Source organism: Echinops telfairi, unplaced genomic scaffold (genome assembly GCF_000313985.2).
Source record: "Echinops telfairi isolate 266 unplaced genomic scaffold, ASM31398v2 ScPeMD7_7400;HRSCAF=8409, whole genome shotgun sequence".
NCBI lineage: Eukaryota > Metazoa > Chordata > Mammalia > Afrosoricida > Tenrecidae > Echinops > Echinops telfairi.
The window spans coordinates 13,215,028-13,239,748 of record NW_022111300.1 but is presented as its reverse complement, the minus strand read 5'-3'; the positions used below and the strand labels follow the sequence as shown (position 1 = coordinate 13,239,748).

Genomic DNA, 24,721 nt, shown 5'->3' with positions numbered 1-24,721 from the left:
TCCTAGTTCTTTCCTCTGTTTCCTTTTACTTTCCTCTTGTCCCACTATCATGTTCAGCCTTCATTTGGGTTTCAGTAATTCCTCTCGGTTATATTGCCCTTGATCACGCCCTACCAGACTTCCTACTCCCTCCTCGCCATAAATTTTAGATCACTTGTTGTTCCCGTGTCTGCCCTCAGGAGATTTTCATACAGTCCCTGGAAGGGTGACCCTTTCCCATCTAGACCCTTTCCCATCTTCACCAATAAAACAAAGGAATGTTCAAAAATCTTTACCTGTGTGAAAGCATAGACAGAGAAAAGTTACAATATCTTCTATTTGTGCTTTTTTATTTCCTGGCACTTTGCTGAGTATCATACAATTGAACTGGATGTGTTGAATGTCCTAGCTAACCTCGAAAAACACTTATTGTCTACAGGGAATAAAAAAATAGCACCGATTGGAAGTAAACATATACCACATTCTATTTAAAAGGTCATTTGACTATTTCAAAGTACCAAGATGGTTTTCAGGGTGTGTTTTTTTTAACCAATTTTTAATTCTTATATAGATGTATGTATGTTTATATGTACATGCACATATTCCAATAGCTGCCAACTAATCATTTTAGTCACATTAACCGTATTGTGAAACCCCAGCCCATATGCATTGCTAAATTTCCCATCATCATTAACAGATACTAAATACTTCCTAAGCATTAATTGCCCCTTCCCCTTCCCTACACCCCTAGTAACTACTAATAAACATTGGCTTCTATGCATTTCCCAATTCTAGATATTTTATGAAAATGATATCGTATAGTATTTATCCTTTTGTGACTGAGTGACTTTGCTCAACTTCAATTCTTTTTTCCATGGAAAAATTCCATTATATTTTTTAATGGTTTTATTGTGACATAATTCACTTATCATACAATTTATTAGGTCAATCAAATTAAGAAGATTTGTGCAGTCATCACGACAATCAATTTCAGAACATTTTCTTCTTTCTTGTACTCCTTGTTAGCTCCCCTTTCCCTCCAACCTCCCTTGCTGTGCCCCTGGGTCATTATTCATACAATCATTGTCTCTCTAGACTTCCCTCTCCTGGATTTCATATCCAGAAAATCACACAGAACAGAAACAAGAAAAAAGACCACAATGAAAAAGCAAGAGAGAACGACCTCAATTAAAAAAGAAGAAGAAAATACTGATTAATCACAGTCCCAAATAATTTATATCGTAACACTATAATTGGAGGAAACAAGCTCTTAAGAGTGGATGATTGTAGACTTTTCAAACTTGAAATTAATTCCTAAAGAAAAACAGGAATGTATTGCTATGGTGCCCACACATAAGAAGAAGAAAAAACTACAGAAGAAAACAGTTTTTCTCTCTCTAATTAAAATAAAATCGGTAAATTGGGTGTTTTGTTCCTGAGCTGGCCACATTTGTGGTGGGAAAAGGAAATGTTTAAACAAAATGACTGTGAAAAAAGAGATTTTGAAATCGGACCTTGTCACTAGGGGGCACTTAGGGATATAAAATCAGCATTGGCAAAAGTGCTCCCTGAAATCGAACAATTACTGGAATGTGGCTTTTCCAAGGAGAAAAATACGTAACTCTTTATAAACATAAGATTTTTAGACTTCTCCTGGTGGACTTTCTTTAAGGGCCAAGTTGTTTGAGAAACAGAACCCTTTAAAGCGGGCCCAAATCGAGAGTGAAAAAAATTCGATCTCCTCTTCCCCTCTTTGACCAGGGAGAACACAAGTGTGTTGTTAGGGGGGATAGGGGCATGGAATAAATAAGAGACAATGAAAAGAACAGTGGGGCCAAAGCGTTCTCTTGTTCAGGCTTTCTCAGGCATTTCTTTGGCAGGTTTGCAGCTGCCCCGTCCCTTTTCCATCTGCCCCTGCGGACAGTTGTCCTCTCTGCGCTCGCAGGGTCATCTCACTGTGTCTCCCAGCTGTGATCTGCTTGGTCCGTCTTTGCTTTCACTGGTTGTGAGACTGGGTTTGATCTAAGGGTATTGATTGCTGTTGGTGGGGTCTTGGTTTTGTTGTTGTTGTTTGTTCATTTCCCTTTCGGATACTTGCCATCCTTCTTTCCTTAAGCTATTAATAGCCTGTGTTTCCAGCATCTATTCTTACCTACACTTGATAGTAACACGAGTCTGTTATCTGAGACCAGAGAGCAGTTTCTCACACTGATCAGATACATAAATAAGGAGAAAACATCAGAGCAAAAAAAAAAAAGACAAAATGCCCTACATGATAGTCTCTTACAGGAAGTCAACAGAAAGCATATTTCCAGCAGTATGTGCAATACTAAAACCATCAACTGAAAAGTGACTTTTATAATAGATAATTTCATCTTTCTGTGATGTACACAAATAAAAAAAGATGGATTTTTTGCCTGTCTTTTGGAAGTCAGGTTTAGAAAAAAAATAAAACTCCCTTTCTTTTGTTTTTTGGCATCATAACAACAAATTACTGTCTTTCCTTTTAAACCACATAAAATCACAAACTACTTTTTTTTTTTTAACAAATCATTGAGGGGCAATCAGATATCTCAGCAACATCATATAGCAAAAGGTGTGAGACCTTCAATTGCCCTACTCCTTAATCAATAGGGGGAAAAAACCGTTATATATTTCTGGGGAAATTACCCTGCAGTTATAATTAAGAAAGTAATTGCCAGCCCAATTTACCCAGTTCATGCCCATCATTGCATCGTGTAAATTGAAACACAGAAAGCTTCACCTCCCCGACCTAGTTTGTGCACATAGAGTTAACCTCCCAAGAGTGGTAGATGTAGGTCTTACCCAATAATGGAATGGGAGTCTGGGGTTCAGAATCATGAATTTGGTTTCTTGTTCCCCTGACTCCTCATGTGGTCATGGGAAAGTTGACACATTATCCGTTTTGGTGGTAGGAAAATGATTAGTATAATTATTTTGCATATTACTCTAGAGCTTTGGTTTCAATGAACCATTCTTGGCACCCAAATTTGCACTCAACCGCTGAAAAAATAAAATTTTCTATTCATTCAAACAAACAAGAAATGATACTTCAGATGCCAGGTTTTTGTGAAATTATTATTATAAAATTATTGTAAAATACTGATTTTTGTTTTACTTACTTAATACTAAGTTAAACCATAAAATGCCCATTCAGTTAGTCAACTCACAAAATTTAGTTACGTTTAAAGAAAATGTTTTTAATAAAAAAAAAAACACTATTATCACATCAATTCCAGTTTATAGCAACTCTCTCTAGGGTCTGAGAATATAAATTGTTACCAAGCAAAGACCCTCCCCTTTCGCTTGTGAAGGTTCTGGTGGGCGTCAACCACAGACTTCAAGGTTAGCAATTCACCACTTACCTGACCATGCTACCAGGGTTCCATGAGTTATATTGGATATATAATTTATTTTTTTCTTTCAGTTTTTTATTTTTACATTGAGTGAAGATTTTTGCAATTTGGCCGCTTCTCCCACCTAGCCTAGCTTCATATTTTATATAGTTATTCTAATAGTCCTTATCTTAGGACAGTCAGCAGTTGCAACCACCAGCAGCTCTGTGGGAGACAGACTGGGCTTTCTACTCCTGTGGACAGTTACAGTCTTGGAAACCCACAGAGGTCACTATCAGCCAGTATAGACTCCGTGGTAGTGACTTTGGAGGGATTTGGGGGGTTTTGTTTCAGGGAGGCAAGGCGGGTGGCAGTTCTTGGAGAGGGATGTAATACACTTAGCATGCATTAATGTATTGCATCGACTTCCACACTTCTCGGAATGCCAAAATGGCCCATGCTTGCAAGCTTGTGATGTTAGAGAGTTGGATCTAATAGATGGATTTAAGAACCACCAGTGTAGTCAACGACCACCAGCCTGAGAGTCTGTTATGTGGTGGTGGCTTGCCTGGTGCTATGATTCTGGAAACTATGTCAACAGTTTTTCAAAAACCAATCAAGCTAGCCTTGTTGGACAGGTTTCAGCAGAGCTGCCAGACTATGGCAGAAAGGAAGACTAAGGCCAATTAGGAAGAAAAGGCTGGTGATCCTTTCCAAAAAATGTCCCGTCAGCGTCATATGGATCACAGCAGAATATTGTCCAATATAGTCTAAGAAATTGAGCTCCCCTATGTTGGAAAACACTCAAAATACACAAGTGGCTGCAATAGAAGATGAAGCATGTGCGTGCCCGTGATCGTAAGTGTGGTGTAGAGGCAGGCAATGTTTCTTGTGTTCTACGGAAGGTCGCTCTGAGTCACAGAGTGACTCACAACCACAATCAAGGGGACACGCAAAGGCAAGGATGATGCAATATGTATTTAGAAAGCTCCTCCCACAACAGCACAGAAGGTGGATTGCAAGTCAGAATTTCTGGAATAAAGGAAATTGGAAATTTTATTCCAGTGTCTTCTATGTAAGAGGAGAGGAGAGAAGGGTTCGGAGGAGTAGGAGGAGAAGGAAAAGAAGGAAATGTATTCTCCGGGAGATTTCTGTCGTTTGTACACTGCAAGGTGAGTGGTGGCTGAAAGCTCAGCTGCCTAGTTCCCCATAAACGAAGAAGCACCTTTCTCTAACTTTTTCAACTAGAGCATTTACCTACACTCAACCTTGTCGGTAGAGGAACCACTTTTTTAAAAGATGTCTCTGCACAGGGGCAGCATTTAATAATCCACGCAGAATCTCTGCATATGCTAGGTTAGAAAGCCAGGGAGCTGATCCACGATTTACCTTGAGTGGTGGAATTGATGGGATGACTGTATTGTGCTTCTGTGTGCTGTCCACTCCATTCCTCCTGCCTAGAACAACAATCTCGCTGGTCATTCTGGCACACATCTTCGAGTAATACCAAAATTACCCTTTTCACTAGTGTTTTCTGATTCGGTCCCATTCCTCGCCTTATGGAAGAAAACACCACCCCATCCCTGCACGTTGACATGTTACCCATATAAACTTTCATCCTAAGTCAATCCTAATATTAAAGGTAGGCTAATTGGCCTCCAACCCATTGAGACCATGAGCCATCTTTCTTTTCCCAACCTGTTCCACATCTGAATCACGGCTTGCTTTAACATTCTGGATGCCACAGCCCTTGTAGGAAGGCAAAAAGAAAGAAGAATTATGTAAAACACAAATTTCCTCAGACCTGCCCCATTAATGCTTCACCCAATAACATCCTTGTACTTGCTGCAGGAACTGTTATATAATTTTATGACAAAAGCAACACTAATAAGAAACTGTCGCTGCATATGTCTGTAATCGGTGCCTGGCTACCACTCTGGGCTATTCTGATCAGGGCCACGATAGATGAATCCTAATAGAATGGGTGAGAAATTTGAAGCAGACTGGTAGTTCTTTAAAAATCTGGACTTACTCAGTTCTTTGCGACAAGAGGATTCCTAGAGACATTCATCGTGAGAACCCTTTAAAAGCTTGAACTGAAATTAGCACCTGAGGTCACCTTTTAGCTAAAAAGCAGATTGATGCATAAAAAAGAGATTATCACCCATGAGTATGGAGACCATTAAAAGAATCACCTCTATGAGGCCAAACAGTCGGCAGTTATGTTACACTACAGTCAAAGTGCGAAGGTAAGCGGGCAGGGAAACTAGATTACCGGAAGCAAAACAACCAGAAGAGAAATAAGGAGAATGTTCACACATTATGGAAAATGTAAAAATGTGATTGAAACATTTGTATAGAAATTGCTGAATGAGAACTTACTTTGCTGTGTAAACATTCACTGAAAACACATTATTTTTCAAAGGAGCAACCATAGAATCAATGTATTTAGTAATGATCTAGTTATTCACCTAGCAAACATTTTTGAATACCTGTTTTGTTGTGAGCACTGTGTTGGGCACTGGGAAACAATATAGAAAATACACCTGTGGTCTAGTGGAGGGTTGTAGGCACGTAAAGATAGACCTTAAACTGAATGTGTATGTATCAGAGTAAAACAACCTTCCACAGATTATGATGAAGTTATATGTTGCATATATATACTACATATTTCTAAATGTATGTATTGTCTATATCTAATATTTGTTGGTGTTGTTATGTGCTGCACATCAATGTTGACTCAGAGTGACCCGTATGACAGAGTAGAACCATGCCATCAGATTGTCTTGGCTGTGATCATTAGGGAAGCAGGTCACCAGCTCCTTCTCCACAGGGTTGGTTTAAACCCATAACCTTTTGGTAGCTAAGTGTGCAGCCATTTGTGCCCTGAAACTCCTTTGTAAGATATATGGCAGAAGAATTTTCTGTTATGCTTTATGTGAAATTGAGTATCTACGTTTCATATATGGGACATCTTTGATTCATAATGAACATTTTCCACCAGCCTGTTTATAATTCTTTGTTTAATTTTATTAGGGTGTTGATTTTTTAACTCTCATGGATTTGTAAAATCAATTATTAATCCTTTTCTGTCAAATGTGTTATAAATCTCATTTTCCCATGTTCTCATTTGCCTTTTAATAGGATTGAGGTGTTATAAAACTTAAAGATATTAGTTTTATATAGTCAAGTAGTTTGATTATTTTTGTTTGTTTGTTTTAATTCTTAGATGAATTCATAACAGCATTGCCATGAATTAGAGAAGTAGTCCAAGAAAACTATGGCAAGACTTTTTCTTTTTTTAAAGAAAGTAACTTGCATTTATTTATTTGCCATATCTAACACCTCCCACTGTATTCCTTCCTGTGGTACTTACGTAGTCTGTTGTCAATTTGAGACTTAAGAGTGAAGGGGTGGAGTTTGGCCTGTTGGTCAGGTTGAAGCTTCATGACCTCATTTGGAGACACTCAGGAGATAAATAGCTCATTGGAGGCAGGAAACACACTCACTCCCTGTGAGACATGCTTGCTGAAAAGACACATGGTGCTACGATAGAGCCCTGGGAGGTGGAAGAGCCCTGTAGAGACCCCTGCCAGTACTGAGATGCTTCTACCACCACTGGATGCACAAGACTTCCCACCCACTGACCTGTGATCTTCCTGCATTCGGCGTCATTGCATGTATTTTGTGAGTCTGAAGAGAAATGTGTATGTTGGTATTGTATATATGGGCTAATAGCAGACTTATGGACTTGATCTGGACTGGGCTGAGATGTTTTCTCAATGTTCAATTGCTCTTTTATATAAAACTCTTTCTTATACACATATGAGTATCTATGAATTTGTTTCTCTAGTCTACCCAGATGAACACACTTCGCCTACAATTCTGTTATTCATTCCCCTTAATGGGGTTATATAGTCATCTATTGCCGCCCCCCACCCCGCCCTCCCCGCCATCCCTTACCCACAGGAATCATTGCTCCCATTACCATTTCTGATGGGTTTATCTATCTTGGATTTCATGCATCTTCATTATACAAATGAATATTCACAGGTCTAACTAGTTTAATGAGGTAAAAATGGGACTAAAATAGTAAGGGGAATAAATTTTTAAGAACTAGAGTATACTTACGTGTTTCATCAGTCCTATACTGCACCCTGGCTATATCTTCCATCCCATATGGCTTTTGTGTGAGCGACTGTCCAATTGTCATACAGGTGGGTGGTGGGTCTCCACTTTGTCTACGCTCTCTTTCACATCAATTAGGTTGCTTGGTTTTTGAGCTTCTGATCCCTATTCCCATGAACTGCTCTTGATCACACAGGCTGGTGTGCTTCTTCCAGGTGGACTTTGTTGCTTTTCTGTTAGATAGCTTTTAATTAATAAGTCTTTAATAGCCAGGCCCCATCCCCTTTTTTCACCAAATTTGCTTATGCACCCATTTTGTCTTCAGCGATTATGGCCGCAAGGTGAGTATCATGCCTTGCCACGTTATTAGAACAAACTGTTGTTGTATTGAGATAAGATTTAAGTGGAGGCCCAAAGTCCAACTGCTTCCTTATTGTGTGTGAATGTGTGTGTATATATATATGTGTGTGTGTATATATATATACACACACATTGACTAATATACCTATCTTTATATTTTTATATATAGAAAGATATATATTCATATATTTACATATATGTTTATACCTATATGTGATTATTACATTCTAGTTCTTTCCTCTTTTTCTTTTTTTCTGTCCTCCTGCCCCATTATTTTGTTTACTTATCATTCACCTCTCAGTTATTCCTCTCAAATACATTTCAATTGATCAAACATGATCTGGACTGCTACAACCTTCGCCCCATGGATTTTATATCCCTTCATTTTATATCCCTTCCCCTGTCCCTGTAGTTATTGGCTCCTCGCTCCCCTTCCATGCCTCCTCCTTTCCCATACCCCTCCCCTCCTCAGAACCCTTGGTCCTGTTCCTGCCTCCTTGGTATTGCTTATTTGGCCGATCATATCTAGACAGACACCAAAATAAAAAAGAGAGAGAGCATCTAGCTGTTGTCCCAGCATCCGCTGACCTTCTCTGCAGGGAACAGTAAACAGCTCTAATTGCTTACAGGACTGGTTATTAAACCCAACAGGTTAAGAGGAGGAAGTGGGAGAATTGCATCTTTTGGACACGAACCCTCAGTGAAACCCAAATGAAAAGAGGGAGACCTTCAACAAGATGAACTGACGCAGTGGCTGCAACAATAGGCTCAAACATCACAATTGTGAGGATGGCCCAGGTCCATGCAGTGTTTCCTCTGTTAGACCTGGGTTCGCTGTCATCAGAACAAACAGGATGGCACCTACCAATGGTTTTGCTATCGTCCTGCAGTGAACACAGAGGTGCATATAATCTTGTATCTTGTACTAGAGCTCTGTAATATTAAGGGGTGCCCCCAACAAAACTGGAATTTTGTATCAAAGCTATAGTATTTAAAAATTTTTTTAATAAAATAACCTTATCACCCACAAAGTACTCTCCATTACACTTAATACAGTTGTCAAATCTGTGATTCCATTCTTGGAAACATTTTTTAAACCCATTTGGATGGCTGACACCACCACTCTCATTTTTTTTCTTCACTTCCTCTATGTCAAATCACTGTCCTTGCATGTCCTTGCAGGGAAACAAAAAGAAGTCTCATGGAGCGAGGTCAGGTTAGTAAGATGCAAAAGCCAAGAAGGGCATGCTGGTTTTTGCCCAATACTTGCACACTGAGAAGGCTGCATGAGCAGCTACATTTTATGGTGGCAAAACCAGTTCCCCATCTGCCACAAGTCAGGCCATTTCTGCTGCACACTGCTAGGTTATCTTTTCAAAACCTCTAAATAGAAAGTTTGATTAACAGTCTGATTTGGAGGAGCAAACTCCAAATGCTCTAGGTGTCAACATTTTCATCTGTTCGGGAAATTGATGGTGTGACATCAATCGGCATTTCACCTTTTTTGAAACAAGAAAACCACTCATATCCTTGAGTTTTTCCCATAGTGCTGACCTTGTAAGCTGTGTTCAACATCAACTGTTTCTGCAGCATTTTTCTGAGCAGTAAACAAATTTCACAGCAGCACGCTATTCTCTTAAATCAATATCACAAAAAACGAGATTCGAGCAAAACTGATTTTATGAACGAAATCACTGTGATCAGAAAGAACCTTTCCTGGCGCTGCCACTTGATGCACTAACTCAGTTGCTTGATGCTCACCTAGCAGGAAAAACACGCACTATGAATGCTCGGCTCCACCCAGCGCAATTCCAGGTTTTGGGGGGGTACCCCCTCATATACCTCATGTACCTAGGCACAGAATTACTGCATCATATGGTAGCTCTATTTAGTTTACTAAGAACACCACCCTGTTTTCAATAGTGATTGTACCATTGTACAATACCATCAGCCGTGGATAAGGATACTGATTGTCCCACTTTGGCTTTTGATTTTGTTTTGTTTTGTCAGTGCCATTTTAGCAGGGTATTTCATTGTAGTTTCCATTTTCATCTAATAATTAATGATCCCAAGCATCTTTCTGTGAGGGTCTGTGATGTCTGTTTGTGTCCTTTGCCCATTTTTAATAAGGTTGTTTGTCTTTTCGATGTTGAGTGTTTTTAAGGAAATTTCCTGCATACTTTAGAGGTTAAACATTGTGGTCGTTCCTGATAAATTTTATTTTCAGTCTGTAGGTTTTATTTTTATTCTTTTGATAAAGTCTTTTGGTGATCATAAATATTTTATTTTTATGGAATCAAAGTTTCCTAAATTGTCTTCTCTAATTTTTGTTTTTATAGTTGTGTTTGATAATCTTTTTTAAATTAGGGCCCAATGGTTTTGCCCTTTTATTATCTTCCAGGAATTGTATGAGTTTAGTTTTAACATTTAGGTCTTTGATCCATTTTGAAATGATTTTTTTATATTGTGTGCGGTATGGGGTTTTGATTTATTTTTCTGCATGTAACTCAATTTTTTTCTGTGTCATTGGTGAAAGGGATTGTTTTTCCCTCATTAAATAGACTTTTACCCTTGTTGTAAACTGATTGTCCATGAAGAGATGGATTTATTTTTTGGTTCTTAATTTTATTCCGTTTGTGTGTCTACCATTGAACCAGTAAGAGGGCATTTTGATCGCTCTAGCTTGTAGTGTGCTTTCAGATGGGTGAGGGTGAGGCCCCCTACTCTGCTCTTCGTATTGCTTTGATTTTAGGGCCTCTTTGCTTTCCATATACAGTGAGGGGTTTGCTTTTCCATTTCAGTAAAGACTGTTGTTAGATTTCGATTGGGTTGGCATCATGTCTACAGATTTCTTTGGGTAGTACTGACATTTAAACAATATGGAATCTTCCAAAGCATGAGCATGAAGTGCGTTTTCTTTTATAGCGGTATCTTTGACTCTCTATCTTTTTCATCATACAATTTACTTTTTGCATCCTTGGTTAGGTTTATTCTTAGATATTTTATCGTTTGGGGAAGCCTGGTCAAGGAGGAACCCTAGTGGCGCAGTGTTATGTGTTGTGCTGCTGACTGCAAGGTCAGCCGTTAAAAACCACCAGCCCCTCCTCACGAGAAAGTCCCGGCTTTCTGCTTCCAGACAGAGTCGCCGCCCCAGCCACTCAGACTCAATTCGACCCTGTCTTCTAGGGTCACTATGAGTCAGCTTTGACTTGATGGCAGTGAATTTGGTTTTATTATATATTTTTTTATTTTTGTAAATGGTATGATTTTCTTTGATTTGCTTTGGGGAACTCTCCCTGTTTGCAAAAAGGAACTCAACTGATTATTGTATGTTGACCAGGAGTCCTGGTGGTGCAGTCAGGTACATGTTGGACTATTGACCATAAAGTCAGTGCTTCAAACCCACTAGCCACTCTTCAGAAGGACGAGCGAGGTTGGCTGTTCTCGTACAGATGTACACAGAGCCACTCTGAGAACCAGTTAATGCCAGTGGGTTTGCTCTTGTTTGTTTATTTTGTTTTGTTTTTATCTGTAAGACCTATACGACTACTAGCTCTGTGATATTTTATAAAATATAGTAGTTACAAAATCCCTGATATGTAGGTAGCTCTTATTGGTTACATTTTAAGAAGTTAAAAACAAAATATAACTTTCTTGAGATGTAAAAAATGGCATAAGATAATGAAATCTTTTACTTTCTCTAACTTATAATGTTTACTTTATGAAAACTTTTAACATTTAGTTTTATTTGAATTTAAAATTAAATCTTGTGTTTGATCTTATAGAGCATTTAATTACTTGTAGGAATGTCTTTTATGAGTCCCAGTTAAGTCAATTTCAATGATGTGGACTAAAAATCTAATATCATGCCTGGAACACAATTTTGAGAACATACTGTATCAGTTGTGGTATTTACTTTGGAAAATGAATTATTGTGTTATGGGCTAAATCCTGCCAAGATTGATTTTGAAAATCCAACGTACACTATTTTGGATAATGGGGTTTAATATGAACTGAACAGCAAAATGCATTTTTTATTAAAAAAGTAATAAAACCAATTTCAATAAATTGTTATACTCATATTTATTACCTACTCTGTGGCTATGAACCATAAATTGATGGCTATATCTGAAGTGTAAGCAAATACTGTTTTGTATAAATGTGGTCTAAGTCTTTTCAAAGTTTGTTGCACAATCTCATTACCCAGATCAGAATTGCTTTTCTTCTCAAGAGATAGGCTGTCCTTCCTAATTTAGTCATGAAGAACTGATTCCTATTCTGTTCTCCCAAGTGAAAAGGTAGCTCCAGGTCTTTCAAATGGCGGGATAACCAGAATGACTTCCAGCAGCGGTGGGGACTCAGGAGTGACTAGAAGCTCCAACTCACCCTCACTCCCTGCTCTGAGTCCATACCGACTCACGGTGACCCTCTTGCACAGCGTAGGACTGCCCCTTTGCAGGAATAGATAGCCCCACCTTTCTCCTGCGGTGCAGCTGGGGAGGCACACTGCGGACCCTGCAGGTCACGGCCCAACAAGTAACCACTACATCACCAGCAGCTCCAACTAGTGAGAGGAACAAAATGAACAGGGTCCTAGCAATGCACCTTACAACACTTTTGAGAAAATAGCACCTCCTTTATGTTCATTGCCACAGGTTGGTCACATAGCTCCAACATCTGATGGAAATTCTTTCCTACTTTGGTGTGAATGAAAAAGAAGACTAAGAATCAGAGGAAAATTACATATTTCATCATTACTACACTACACTCTGATTTGCTCCTCACCTCCCCACAGCCCTTCTGCAAGGGGATGTCCAATTTCCCCTGGATGGGCCCTGGGTCCCCACTCTGCACTCCCCCTCATTCACAATGTTATAATTTTTGGGGGGGTCTTGGATGCCTGATACCTGACCCTCCACCCCACTACCATGATCCCAATTCTACCTTACATATCTGGCTGGACTGTAGGAGGTGCACTGGCACAGATAGGAACTGGAAATACGGTGAACCCAGGACAGATGAACCCCCCACGACCAGTGGAGAGAGTGGCGATGGCGGGAGGGTGGAGGGAAGGAGAGGGAGAAAGGGGGAACAGAGGACAGGGTCTACATGTGGCCTCCTCCCTGGGGGATGGACAGTGGAGAAGTGGGTGAGGGAGATGTGGGATGGGGTAAGATATGATAAAATAATAATAAATTGTAAATTATTGGGGGTTTGGGGGGAGAGGGAGCGGGGAGGGGGCAGAAATGAGCTGACACCAGGGGCTCAAGTGGAAAGTGGGTGTCGTAAGAATGATGAAATCAACATATATACTAAAGTGCTGGACACAGATGACGTATGTACAGATTGTGATGAGTTGTATGAGCCCCTAATAAAGTGATTATTAAAAAAGAAAAAGAAGACTAAGACCTCACTGTCTTTCCTGATTTCTTTTGACTCTTTTTTTCTTCATTTCCATCTTCTATTTTCTATCTCCTCTTTGTCCAGTCATTACTTAGCAAATATAACTTTAATATGTCTTAGGCGTGACCTTGTGCCAGATCTTGAGGTTACAAAGACAAGAAATTTATTGTCTAAGAAAAGAGTGCCCCAAACCAAAATCAAACCCACTGACATTAAATCTGTTCCAATTTGTGCTGTTGGTAGGTGCCATGGAGCTGGGTGTGAGCCATAGACATGCTATGTACAGCATTTCCCAGGCCAGTGCCATTTGCATAACTGCTTCTATATTTGAGCCCCTGGCTGCAGCCACTGCATCAGTCCATCTTGTTAAGTCCTTTCTCTCCTTCACTGTCCTTCTCCCTTACCAGGCACGATGTCCTTCTTCAGGGACTGGTCTTTCCTGACAACACGTCCAAAGTACAGGGGACCAAGTCTCACCAATGTCACCTCTAAGAGCCTGCGGATGTACTTCTTCCAAGATAGATTTGTTCTTTTGGCTGTCCCTGGCACTTTCAACAGTTCCCATCAGCTCCATAATTCAAATTCATTCATTTTTCTTCAATCTTCCTTACTCAATGTCCAACTAAGAGCAACTCTATCTAGAGCCTCTGAGATGGTAAATCTTTAATGCAAGGCAACCTCATCTTTCTTCTGATGGGTGAGTGGCGGTTTTCAACCATCAATTGCAGCCCAGCGCTTAACGCACACCATCGGGGTCCCTTAAAGGGAAGGTAAATGCACAGAACAATAAGGGAGCCACTGCTACAGGTGCTACAATAAAGTAGGAACAGGGTACAGTGTGGGCACCGTGGGGAAAGCTGGGTTACATACAATGTGGAGCGCCAAAAAGAGTTCCTTGCATCTTGTGTTGCATCTTGAAAGATCAGTAACCATTCTTCCGCCTGGATTTGATGCTGTACCTTCAGCAACACCTGGCTATGCAAGCAGCTACTGATGAGGAGGATGGTGATGCTGATAGCAAAATTAAAAAGTTACAAAGGGTTCTGAGCCAGATAATGGAGTGGGCTTGAGGGAAGATGGCTGGCCAGCGCCTTGCTGTGCCCCGGCTCGAGGGTGTTTCGCGAGAACAGTTCACCCAGCACCACTACCTGCAGAGCAAACCACTTGTGTTGGAAGGAATTGCTTTGGGGCCATGGACAAGCAGATGGACAGTGGACTCCCTAAGCTGAGTGGGAGGGCCGACAGAGGTCAAGGTTCATGTTGCTGCTGTCCCATAGATGAACTTCATTAGTAAGAGCTTTGCATAGAGAACATTATCTTTTAACACATTGGCCCAGAGGGAGCAGAAGAAAAGCATAAAGAGTTCTTTATTTCAGAGGATGAGAAGTACTACTTACGGTCACTTGGGGAAGATCCTAGAAAGGATATTGCAGATATCAGAAGGCAGTTTCCTTTATAGAAGGAGATATTAAACTCCCAGACTTCTTCAGAAAAGAGCCGTTCTTTTCAAGTGTTTTCCGTGTTAGCGCACTGGGATTACAACTCTGGACTCATTATGATATTATGGATAACTTCTTAATATAAGTGACAAGAAAAAACGTGTTGTACTGTTTAGTCCTCAATATGCCCAGTATTTATGTTTATCAGGTATTAAATCAGAAGTGCTGAATATAGATAAGCCAGACTTGGCAAAATATCCACTGTTTTCCAAGGCTAGATGATAAGAATGTTCCCTTGAGGCTGGTGATGTGTTATTCATTCCTGCTTTATGGATCCATAACATAATTTCTGAAGAGTTTGGAGTGGGAGTGAATATTTTTTGGAAGCACGTACCTTCGGAGTGCTATAAGACAGACACCTATGGAAACAAAGATCTGGTAGCGGCATCCAGAGGGGCACAAATTTTCGACAGAGCTTTAAAAACACTGGGTGAATTATCAGAGGAAGACAGAGACTTCTATGCATGTCGAATGGTCTTACACATTCAAGACAAGGCTGATCGCAAGAACTTTGAGTAAATAAGGCCGTACCGATGGATGTAAACTTTTTCATAAAATTCAAATATTAAAAAAGATGTACAAAGTGTTCAGCAGTTTCAAATAAAAATAGCACTTTGTTTGTGTGTGTGTGTGTTTATATAATTCAGGGTTGTGTTTTCTGGCACGTGATTCTGGGTTATGTGGGAAGACGTAATGCCTGGAAACATTATTCTGGTCCTCTGCAGTTCCCTAGACCAGAGAGGCCTATCTCGTAGGCTTGTATTAGGTCAGGAAAAATGACAGTGGGGCCTTCTTGCCAGGATATTTCCGGACAACATCTTGAAAACAACAATATGGTATTGTTGTTGTGAGGCACCATCCAGTTGGTTCTGACTCGTAGCCCCTTTCTGCACAACAGAAGGAGACACTGCCCAGTCCGATGCCATGCCCCCGCTTGTTGTATTTGAGCTTCCCATTGGAGGCCCTTTGGCAGTCCATCTCATTGAGATCCTTCCTCTTGTCCACTGCCCCTCTGTTTTGCCTTCTCCAGGGATGTGCTGCTACCAACGAGAAGTCGTTTGCAGTTGGAAACTCATTTTTGGGTAGTATTGTTTGGCTACCGTGAAAGAATGGCCAAGCAGCTAGAGAACATCCATCTTGACTTTTTCTAATCCAAAACTTTCAATGCAATTCTCAGGAAGGCTTGCTGGGAGTATGAACCAGTCTTTGTTCTCAGCAAGCACTAGCAGTGAGTTGATGTTAATATTTATCCAGCCCAATTCCCAGATGAATCTTGGCATCCATTGCGAACGTCCTTGACTACCAAAGGAAAGAACGTGACGACGAAAGGAAAGAATTTCCAGTTCCAGTTCAAGAAGAAACACCGTGGAAGAAAGGCCTGGCAACTTCCCCCAAAATCAACCACTGAAAATATGATGGGGAGCAGTCTACTCTGACACAACTGGTGTCCGGGGGCTCAGTGCGGATACAACAGGAACTGCTTTATCGTGTAGATTCTTATTGCTAAAACTATTAAAAATTAAGACGTTTGATAATTCTCTGATTTTCAGTTTCTCCATAAAAGGGAAATTTAAATTCCAACTAAAGTAAAGCAAAACTCAACCTAAAGTAATTAATTTGAGAACTAAAACAAAAAGTCCATTGAATTTTAAAAAAATCACTTCTCAGCCTTTGGGCTAAGATCAAGTGTAGTAAATTAAAAAAAATACAAACAATTTTTAGTTAATAATATGAGGGCAGAACAAGAACAAACTCTCTTCTCCGGCTTGTTGTTGTGTTGAGAGCTTACAGGGAATCCTCTCAATTGAAAGTAATTCATAAAAATAGCAACAGATTTTGAGAACAGTTGCTTGTTCTTGATCGGTGTGACCTGCAGCTCAGGAAGGGACTTTCCCTCTGGTTTCGTGGGCAGACATTGTATCAGTCGCCGATTGCTAAGCAACCATCATGCCCAAGCTTAGCCATTAAAAACAAAGGACGCTTATTTCTTCGCAGTTTCCGTAGGTCAGGAATCCAGGCACAGCTGAGCTACATAGTTTGGGCACGGGTTCTCGAAAGGCTGCATCTCCAGGCTTGTTCTTTCTGAGCTCACGCACGTGGTTGTTGGCAAGCCTCAGCAGGGTTCTTTCCAAGCGTGATCACAAGGGCCTGTCCACAGGGCGGCTTCGTGGAGCAGCAGCCGCTTCCACCAGAAACAAGCCAGCAAAGAACGAGTGCATGATGGAAGCCATGATCTTTTTCTAACTTAGGACCATTTAGGCTGATGCTACAAATGCTTGGCTAACTGAAAGGCTGGGAATTGAAGTCCACTCAACGGTATCATAAAACCTAAAAATTTCCTTTCCAAAGGTCATTGGGAAGCCCTATCCAGTACAATTGTACTGTAACACACAGGAAGTTGCCCTGGCTCAAGGACAATGGAAATTCATTAAAGGAGTATCAACAAGTCTAGCTCACAAGAAAATGAAGGCTGTCGTTACCAGGAGCATGGATTACTGAGGACTATCCTAGACTGTCTAACACAGGGGATGTTTACCATAAACCATAAGAGAAAAGGTATTGATATACAGAGGAAATCTCATACACACACACACATGCAAACATACATGCACACTCAAACATGGCAGGCATTTGACTGATTATAAGTGTTATGAATCAAGAAACTCGAAAGGAATGCAAGCAAACACTAATGAAAATGAAACAAAAATCGTTCTAGCTTTATTTGTAACTGCATGTGAAATGCTTCCTGAAGACTGGCTATTTTAAAATAAGTACTGTATTTCTCTTTGCCCGCTTAATTCAGCATTGTTCCCAGCTAGCCTTCAAGAAAAAAGCAAATGTTTTATTTTTGTCTCATACAGAAATAATTCTAGCACTTATATTTTGGGGGGTTTTCAAATCATTTTATTGGGGACTCACACAACGCTTCTCACATTCCATACATCCATCCATTGTGTCCAGCACATTTGCACATTTGTTGCCATCATCATTCTCAAAACATTTGCTTTCTACGTGAGCCCTTGGTATCAGCTCCTCATTTTTCCCTTCCCTCCTCCTCCCTCCCTCATGAACCCTTGATAATTTATAAATTATTATTATTTTGTCATATCTTACACTGCCCGATGTTTCCCTTCACCCACTTTTCTGTTGTTCATACCCCAGAGAGGAGGTTATATGTTGATCCTTGTAATCGGCTCCTCCTTTCTACCTCACCCTCCCTCCAACCTCCCGGTATTGCCACTCTTGCCATTGGTCCTGGGGGTTTATCTGTCCTTATATTTTTATAAGTTTAATTTTCAAGAGAACAGAGTTCAATTTGATTTCATCTTTCTCTTTTGATTTAATGTTTATCATATACTGATTTCTGGTATTACTCATTTATCATATTGATTCCTCCTTTGTCTTTGTCTCTTCTCTGCCAGGATCATTTTAAACGGGTTTTCAGGTGGCTTGGTAGCAATAGTTCTGGCTTCATAGGCGTCATGGCTTTAAGCTCAAACATGCTCCGTGTTTCAGAGATGCTTTGCTGTTCTTTAGGAGACAGCCATTGCATGAGTGTGCTAAAACGATTCTCTATCTGCCGTCATTCCCAGGCACTGTACTTCTGACTTTCCTCAAGACAAACAAAACTAGAATGTAAATGTTTTTCCCTATGATTAAAGTTTTATTAAGGAACTTATCAAGTTATCATCTCTCCTCTACTATGTCTGACAGCTGGCCTCTTTCTGACCCTCAGCCTCTTGGTCTAGTCTTTGCTCTGCTCTAGCGATGTTGTCGTTGTTGTTGTTGTTGTTGTTTACCATCTAGTCAGTACTGATGCAGAGCAACTCAATGTGCAACAGAATGAAACACAGTCCATCTTGGGCCATTCTCACTATTGCTTTTATGTTTGAACCAATTGTTGCAGCCACTGAGTCAATCCATCTTGTCAGAAAAATGGATCTGGACCGCCAATTGATTTTGATTACAAAGTTAAAATATTCTGGAGTGAGATTTAGTAACTCCTGGCATGCTCACCAAGCTGAGTCATGGATGGTTGGTTGCGTAGCATGGGACCTGAGCCCTGCACAATTTATGAGTGTTTATTCCATCGTCTACCCTCCCCACTGCTGCCTTTTTGCTGCTGCCGGAAGCAGGATAAGGGATGGGGGGGTGGTGAGCATCATTCAGAAAGGACAAATCTCTTAATGAGTAGCTTGAATTTATGAAATGTGTTCAAACATCCAAACACACCGTGTTAGGTATGTTTGCCTACAGGTTATAAAGAAATGAAAACTTCAACTAAATAGAAGGGCACTCAGATGAATATTTACAGAAACTTGGCTCATAGTGAACTTACAGGGAAAATAATTAAACATATTCCCTTCCAGGACAAACATGATGATTTCATTCCTTGTTAGTTTATTATTATTATTATTATTATTATTATTATTATTACCCTATTTGTAATGGCTTAATGCCACTAGATTTTGCTGTATATACTGCATGGTTTAAAATCAGAAAAGATGTGTGTCTGTTAGTCCTGGTAGACTAGAGAAACAAATCCAGGGAGACTCATACGTGTATAAGAGAGAGCTTTATATACAAGAGCAGTTGAATATTGAGAAAACATCCAAACCCAGTCCAGATCAAGTCCATAAATCCAATATTAACCCATATGTCTAATACCAATGTATAAATTCCTCTTCAGACTCACGAAACACATGCAATGCAGGAAGATCACAGGCCAGTGGGTGAAAAGTCTTGAGGATCCAGTGGCATTGTAAGCATCTCAGCACTTGCAGGGGTCTCCACGTGGCTTGTACAGCTCAGGGCACTAGCGTAGGCCCATGTATCTTGTCAGTAAGCATGACTGGCAGGGACTGACATGTATCCCGCCTCCCTTGAGCTATTTATCTCCATCGTGCCTCCAAATGAGATCATCAAGCTCCAACCCGATTGACAGGCTAGACTCCACCCCTTCACTCTGAATCCTCAAATTGACACCAGATTATGTAACTACCACAGTGGGTGTCGGGGTTCCTCTCACCATACTTTTTACTATCTGCATGCCAAGCAAATTATCAGAAAAGCTGGCTTATATGAAGAACTGGGCATCAGGGCTGGAGGAAGGCTTGTTAATAACCTGTGATATGCAGATAACACAGCCTTGCTTGCTGAAAGTGAGCAGGACTTGAAGTACTTGCTGATGACGATCAAGGGTTGCAGCCTTCACAATAGATGACAGCTCGGTGTCAAGAAGACCAAAATCCACATAACTGGACCAACATGTAAGATGATAAAAGGAGAAAGGGTTGAAGTTGTCAAGGGTTTTCTCTTCTTCCTCTCACCGTCTGTGTCTGAGACCTGGTCCCCACCTGCTCCCAAATTAGATTTGGTGAGGCCTGTTCTTCTTTGTGTCACTAGCTTACAATTGAGAGTTTGGGACCAAAAAATCTGATGGGCAAAATTTCACATTTCTGTGCTCCATGTGCAACAAGACTGGGCCAAGGTGAGACTCTAGGAAGTAGGGTCTCTCTGAAATGGTGGAAAATCCCCAGGAACAGGATGGTATGAGATACAAGTAGGCTAATAACTATAGCAATCATATTCTCTCTCTTTCCTGGATCCTTTCCTCGGCATACAAACATCTTCCCTCCATCCTGAATGGATCTTGGCCTCTCGTGCCTCACAACTAGGGTTCTGCCCTATGTAGCAAGATTCTTCAAAAGAGTTCTTGTCATATTCTTTCCAGAAAGTCTCTAGATTCATTTCTGGGTGCTGCTGTAAAATAGTAGGGGCTTTAAACAACAAAAATGTATTGTGTCTCAAATCTGAAGCTAGTAGTTAGAATTCAGGGTGCCAGCAGGGCTATGCTCTCTCTGAAGGTTTTAGGGGGAAATTCTATTTTTGTCTCAACTTCTGGTATCCCCAGTATGTTAGTCTCAGTACTTTAGAGAAACAAATCCATAGAAACTCATATGTATAAGAGAGAGTTTTATATGAAGGGTAAGTGCACGTCAAGGAAACATCCCAACCCAGTGCTGCCCAAGCCCACAAGTCCAACATTAAACCATATGTCCAAAACCAATCCACAAATTCCTCCTCCATCTCACAAAACACACGCAATGATGCCGACTATAGGAGGAAAGCCGAATCAGTGAACGTATAAGCATCTGAGCGCTGGCAGGGGTCTCCATGCGGCTGCTCCAGCACCCAGGGCTGCATCAGGGTAGGTCCAGGGGGCTTCTCCTTGGGCATGTCTTGCAGGAAGTGACCCTTACCAGCTGAAGCAGGGAACTGCCTAAGGCAGCTGCACCCTGGTCCTACCATCACAAAGCAAGAGACCCAAGAACTAGAAAGGAGAGGTTCACTGAGCCATTTATCCCTCCGCCCTTCAATTAACCCCACGTGTTTATTGGCCAGGTTGGCACAATAAATGAACTACCTCACCCAGGCATTCTTTGGCATGTAGAGCATCTTCACATGTCTGTATTTCTTCTGTTTGTCTCTCTGTGTCTCTTCTTTTTTTAGAAGGATACTCAGAAAACCCACCCTATTCTACTACGACTCCAGGCTCAGATTTCCAACTGCCTATTCAATGTTCAGCTGGATCCCTGGGGCTGTCTTGGTTATGTGTTGGGCTGCATTCTGCATGGTCAGCAGTTTGAAACCATCAGTAGATATTTAACTAGAATTTGCTGTGTTGACATCTATATAAACCCATGAAACTATCATCACAATCAAGGTAGTGCACATATTTCTTGCCCCAAAAGTTTTCTTGTGTTTCCTCTATTGCTGTTGTTGTTGTTGTTCAGTTTGCATTTTCTAGAGGTTTACATAAATAGGTCCACTTCAATAAAGGAAATCACTTCTCCGTCTCCTTTTGCACGCCATCGTGATTCTGAGATTCAGCTGAATTGCGGCCTGTATACGTGGTTCATTCCTTGTTCACATCGACTCCAAAAAAGGATGCTGCCTAATGCCTTGCATCTGGCAACATGTAGTTATGACTTAGAGAATGGAAAAAGCATCCACATTGGAGCACCTGCAATGTTGTGTTATGTACCCCCGTAGGGCACATATGAATTGCTTTTGCATATAAAACTCCTGAGAATCTGTTCCCTACTAAATTGTGGCAATGGTTGTCGAAGGATGGTTTCCCCAGCCCACTAGCAGTGTCACCTGGAAACCTAGTGGCACCCAAGATTTGCTGGATCAGAAATTCCGAGGGTGGGATGCGGAAATCTCTCCTTTCAGAGACTCTGCAGATCATTCAGATGTTCGCTATGATTTAAAAAAAAAAAAAAAGCAACAAACAAAACACATTAGCCTAAGGCCCAAGCTTGCCCCAGCCATACTCGATGAAAAAGGGGTGTCAGGGGGTGGGGGTGGGGGTGCTAAAAAGAAGAAAAAAAAAAGGGTCTCAACCTGCTCCGCTTTGTCCAAAGTAGTGGCTTATCAACAGTGCCTCTGCCTAGATCCACACTTCCATTCTCTGCCTGGTTAATTCCTGATCAAGGATCAGCTGGCCTCTGTCGCTTACACACACATATGCATGGAGAGAGAGAGAGATTGAGAGAGAAAGAGAGAGAGAGAGAGATCTAAATTTAGTCCCTCAATTGCCCCCACGTAGCATGTTGCTTTATAATGATATGTCTACCTTGGCCACTAGGCTCTGGGTAACATGAAACAGGGGCCAACTTTAACTTAACTTTGAATTCCCAGAGTACAACGTTTAGTAGGCTTTCAATACCTTTTTTTTCTTCAGTAACTTGATACATGCTTAGGGAGTATCATTTAGAAAAGAAATTATACAAATTTTTTAAGTAAATAAGTACTCGAAGGAATCTCAAGTATCAAAGGCATCACAGAAGCAAGTGTCATGAATAGAGACTTCAAGGAGGCGTTGAGCATTGGCATTAGAGTTTTCAAGAGGCTGGGATAGCTTCAACTGCTCTGGACAAGCTCCTACGAACTTGTAAGCTCGCTGAGGCCAGGTACAGTCTCCCCAGCAGGGGTTGCTACGCCACCAAGATCCCAATGGATTTGTGATAAGTGAATCAGTGAATGAATTGATGGAATCACTCAAAGGTTACTTTGTGGCTTATGAAGAATGCTGTTGTTGCTGCCCTTTACTCACTTAATCAAGAGACACTGATGGTTCTAGATCACCTGGCTGATGAGGATCCAGGCATATACTTTGGGGCACCAAAAGAAAGTTAGATAAGTTGAGCTCAAAATTCTCTACCCAGAATTTTGTAACGAGAAACACTATAAAAGAAGCGATTGTAAGGAGAGCATGCATATGTGTTTTATGGCTTCTTTCTCTCTTTCTCTACATTCCATATGGGTAAAGCAAATAACAAGGTCATCACCATAATATTTTCGGTGTTTCGAGACTCTGAATCCAACCCAGGGCGGAGGCCAGCTAATCAAAAACCTGGCTGGTCTTGTTTATCCTGTGTAGGAGTTTGTACTTTATCTTGAAGGCAGCTGTAAGCCATTGAGTGATGGTAAGGAGGGAGAATAACAGAATAGATTTGCTTTTCTAAAGGTCACTCTGGCTGCTGTGTGGAGGATTGATTGGATGGTGGGGAGGGGGCACTGATTGGAGCAGCGAAGACCAGTTCCCGACAGGCGTTAGTGATGGAGGGCGACGTGAGGAGAACCGGAGCTTGGACCACTCCAGGCCGGAGCAAAAAGGGACTGGGTTCGCAGGCCATTGGATTAACCCACTCAGCTTGATGACAGATAGGAGGCTTGTCAGAAATGATTAGCGTTGGCTTTCACTTTAATGGGAATAATTAAATTGTCAGTCCCCTACTTCTACTGTATCTGCAAGGTTATGTAATGGAAGTCTTTGTTAACTGCAAAGCATTACGCACATACAAAGTAGGATAATTACCCAGAGAAATCATACCTCCAAAGTGTATATGCCAGAGGCAAGCACTGAGAGTTTGAAAATGAGTTCCTATTTATTGGTGACCAACAGCAACATTGCACACATACACCTGAAGAATGAACTTACTGTCATTCTCAAGTGCCCATGACAATGGAAATTAGTGACATTTGATGATTGATGCTACTCAGTCCTGAGCATGCCACTTAGCAAATGCTTGCCACCGCTACATCAGGCAGGAATTCACAGGCTGAGGCGTGCCAGGCACCAGTGGCTATTTTCTATGAATGGAACAAAGATGGCTCCCACACTGGGAAGAGCAAGCATCCTGTCATTCACCCGGGTCTCAGTTAGACTTCAGCTGTAAACGGAGACTTAAGTGGGAAGGACTCCGGATGGCTATGCATTTTGTGATTTGGGACCTTGTAAAAAGAAACACTTTGCTGCTTCTCAGTGGTCCTTGATTTTGCAGGGGATTTTTAACCACAAATCTCTATTTAAATAAACATTTTTTAACCACAGGTCTCTTTTTAAAAAAAACCTCTTGTGAAATGCAGTCTTCAACCAATTGGCATTTCCCAATCCCCTTCTGACTATGGGAACCTGGAAAAAAGGCAGGATTCCAACTCTGCCATGAGAGCCTGTTCGAAAAAAAGAGATAGGAGCCTCCTGTGGTCTTAGTTTTTGAAGAGGCTCCAAAAAGTCAGCGGAAAAATAGATTTTAAAAATAATGGAATCTTTACATGAACTTTTTGAAGCTCCCACATATTTCCATCAACATCATCAATGGCTCCTCACCTAATCTCTATGTAGATGATTCCTGATCAATATTTTTTAAACCAAAAAAAGTTAAGCTCATTACTCTAAGAGAACTCTCTCTGTGTCTCTCTGTCTCTGTCTCTCTCTCTTAAGCATGTCCCTGCTGCGCCAATATTTACAACATCAAATAGTCACCTTTCTTTTGAGGCCAATGAGTCCCAGTGAGATAATTCAGTAGCCTCTTTCACAGCATTTTGTTCATTTTCTGTCTTTGTAAAATATTCATTATTAAGTGTTGTAAATTATAAAATCCTGTTTTTCCCCCCAAGAAAGAGTGTGGACTTTAGAAGCAGATT

General features: G+C 40.9%; 1 protein-coding gene and 1 pseudogene across 2 annotated transcripts in view; both read left to right on the top strand.

The window, feature by feature from the left end:
- The window catches only part of CHST9 (carbohydrate sulfotransferase 9), a 287,603-nt gene that overhangs the window by 180,790 nt on the left and 82,092 nt on the right, over window positions 1-24,721 (top strand). The window lies entirely within an intron of this gene.
- LOC115871640 lies at window positions 14,303-15,244 on the top strand (annotated as a pseudogene).